Below are 3,834 nucleotides of genomic sequence, written 5' to 3' on the forward strand. Positions count from 1 at the left end.
GAAATGGTAGCCCAAGCTTGAATAAAGAGAACATTTATTTGAGTATTCAGTCCTGGGAGAGCCTGGCTATTGTACAGCCATGTTGCTGCTCTGTGAGTGGACTGTGAGCTTTTCAGCTGCTGCCTTTCAATATATATAATTAGAGTTCTGTTCCCATGGGGGAGAGACAGGTCTTAACATGAACTTCTAGTTGATACCAGACCCTCATCTCCATTTGCAGTTTACGTGTGTAGCATTTGTCCTCATCTTAAGAGTGAGTCATAAAAATGCTTCAGTAAAATCTGACGTCAGTTGTCTAAAACCACAGTGTTACCACTCCCAAGTTTGTTATGGCCTCAATGTATTTACATAGCAGAAGGGACTTTAAGATCCAGTTAGAGGTTAATGGCAAATGTCCTCTGCCCTCAGAAATACAACAATGAAGATGAATCAGAGGCTTTTGATTTTGAATTAGACCTAACATTCTTGGAAAAATTTGCTTTTGGGTATTTATTCCATCCTATTACTCCTTGAAAAGAAAAGGGCAAAGCTTTTCCTTTTTTTTTTAGTTTTTTTTTTTTTTTGGTCATAGAATAGAATCCTGGGATACCTGATAACAAAGGCTGATGAACGGCAGGCAGATCATAAACTCACGCAAACATGGTAGTTGGACAGGGATGAACATTTTCCAAAGTGTGTTCCTCAGGGGCGTTGTATGAAATGCTCTTCAAGAAACGGATTCCATGGTTACACCTGAGTAAAAAGCACTGCATGTCCTTTTTCTTGGAGATATAGAAAGCATAGCAAAGGCCTACACAATTCTGCAGGAGCCTGTTTAAATTTGTTAAACTAACGTCTTTGTCTAACTATATTTCATTAAGAAGCTCTATTCCAGACTCTTCTCAACATCTTCTAGCACTTAGGTTTCACAGTACACACTCTGAGAAACATTGACTGGACAATTAATACCTTTGGGAAATCACACAAATACCTTACCAACATGCAGACATGTTTTATTTTGTTTTGTTTTTTGTTTAATTGTTAGACCTTTTTAAAATTCTTGATGGCCAGTCACAAGAATGGTAACAAAATCAGTTGGAGCTGGGCACAGTGGCTCACACCTGTAATTCTAGCACTTTGGGAGGCCAAGGTGGGCGGATTGGCTGAGCTCAGGAGTTCAAGACCAGCCTAGGCAACATGGCAAGACCCCATCTCTACTAAAGTATACAAAAAATTAGCCAGGCATGGTGGCACACACCTGTAGTCCCAGCTATTCAGGAGGCTGAGGCAGGAGAATTGCGTGAACCCGGAAGGCAGAGGTTGCAGTGAGCCGAAATCACACTCTAGCCTGGGCAACAGAGCACGACTCTGTCTCCAAAGATAAAAATTTAAGAATAATAATAAAATAAAATCAGTTGGGACTTGCATCTGGAACTATGACAGCAGGAAGTGGAGGATCAGGTGAGTTAAGGGCCAGGGAGCTATGGCTGAGAGTAAACATGGCTGAAACTCACTAGACCTCTTTATTCAAGATCTAATTCTCCTAAGAAATTTCCAGTGGAAAGTAGTGCTTTCATCAGGAACACTGTCAAGAATATGGTGCAAGCACTTAGGTTTCAGTGATGGAAAAATAATACCCCCAAATAAGACTTGTATTGCAGTCAAGAGACAGAATATTGAAGAAAAGTAGTTTCCATATTTAACTTTCTTTCTCTCACCTTCCCTCAGCACTCAGGAGGGAAAGTGTCAAACCTCATATGCAAAAATCTCAGGCACTGCCCCATGGGCAAATATTTCCATGGGGCTGGTGGGCCTCAGCTCATTTTATAAAACACATATCCACCTTAATCTGAATTTGAGAGAACGGGCAACTAACAGTGGGTTAGTACTGAAAAAGTGCCATCAGACAGTCTACCCTAATAGACGAAGTAAACAATAGAATGCATTTCAGAAAGGTGGTGAAGGAACTCTCGTGAATTCTGATCTCCCTGGTTCTCTAGACTCAAGAGTCTACTCTAGTCTCAAGGATTATCTTGTTTTGTGTATCAAAAGAGTATTCTGGATAAAGAAAATGTGGTGCATATACACCATGGAATACTATACAGCCATAAAAAAGGAATGAGATCATGTCCTTTGCAGGGACATGGATGAAGCTAGAAGCCATAATCCTCAGCAAACTAACGTGGGAACAGAAAACCAAACACCACATGTCCTCACTTATAAGTGGGAGCTGAACAATGAGAACACATGAACACAAGGAGGGGAACAACACACACTGGGGCCTCTCAAGGGGTCGGGGGCAAGGGGAAGGAGAGCATTAGGACAAATACCTAATGCATGTGGGGCTTAAAACCTAGATGACAGGTTGATAGGTGCAGCAAACCACCATGGCACACCTTTGTCTATGTAACAAACCTGCACGTTCTGCACATGTATCCCGGAACTTAACATTTTTTTAAAGGAGAGTATTTAATATATGCCGTTGTATTTTTTTGTTTTGAGAATCTTTTGAATAGGAAAAAATCAGCCTTATCTAAATTCTTAGTTTATCTTTGTAAAAAAAAAAAAAAGTAAGGTAAGAAACTATCTTTTGCTTTTGTGAACCATTTAATAAACAATTTTGGTAGTCTTAGTAAGACATTTGCAGTAGTTCCCAGTCTGAGTATCATTGATCTTCATCCTCTTGTATAGAATTTAAGAATTATTTTTGATACTTTGAATTGAACCGGTATGTCAATCAGTGTACATCTATGTGAGTCATAGAAGAAAAGTATGAGTAACCTGAATGAGGAGACCATTGAACAACCTCACAATCTCATCTTCTCTAGTATCTGTCAGAAAAGGGCTCAATAAAAACAGTGAGATTACTAATAGCTCTAAAGTTACTACTGTATGATTTACTGCCTGTCATAAAAAACAACACGAGGATAGGCAATCTTGAAATCCCTTTCTCCCAGAATATCTATAGTAGTAAATCTGTTGCCTTTCCAACATTTATTCTATGGCAGTTGTTGAGATGGAATTAACCCCTCCATCAGCTCCAGGGCTGGGCTCTGATTGCTGTAATCCAGCAAATTAATCTCACCCTCTTGCCATAAGTATTGGTTCAAGTAACCCAGGTTTAAGCCAATCAATGTTCCAATCAGCAGGAATCTCAGAACTTTTGTTAGAGTTAAGGAAAGCATTCTTTTTTTTTTTTTTTTCTGGATAATTAAGAGGAAGCACATGGATCTAACTGTACTGACAGATATCCTGTAACTTTAAAGGGCCCAGCCTTAGGGTGAAGCCCACATTGTAGCTAGCAGATGCAGATAAAAAGATGGAAGAAACAGAGTCCACAAGGACATTATTGAGCTCCAAACTAACCACCTTTGGAACTCACACCACTATGGTTTCATAAAACCTTGTAAATTTCCTTATTGCTGAATTCAATGTGAGACAGTTTTTCCATCACTTGCAATGGAAAGTATCCCAATTGAGACAGAAATATTAGGCTATGTTTCTGCCACAGAATCACATTAAAATAAGCATAGATACTTTTAATTCCATCCTGGGTGGTACTTAGATTTGAGGTTTCAATATATATATATTATTATGTTTATTTCAATGTGAGAATATAATTGGTGTGTTAGGCCATTCTTATGTTGCTATAAAGAGTTATCTGAGGCTGGGTAATTATAAAGAAAAGAGGTTTAATTGGCTTATGGTTCTGCAGGCTGTACAGGAAGCCTGGTGTTGGTGTCTGCTTCTGGTAAGGCCTCAGGAAGTTTCCAGTCATGGCGGTAGGCGACAGGGAGCCAGCATGTCAGGTGGCCAGAGAGGGAGCAAGAGGGAGGGGGAGGTCCCAGACACTTA

Source organism: Pan paniscus, chromosome 3 (genome assembly GCF_029289425.2).
Source record: "Pan paniscus chromosome 3, NHGRI_mPanPan1-v2.0_pri, whole genome shotgun sequence".
Taxonomy (NCBI): domain Eukaryota; kingdom Metazoa; phylum Chordata; class Mammalia; order Primates; family Hominidae; genus Pan; species Pan paniscus.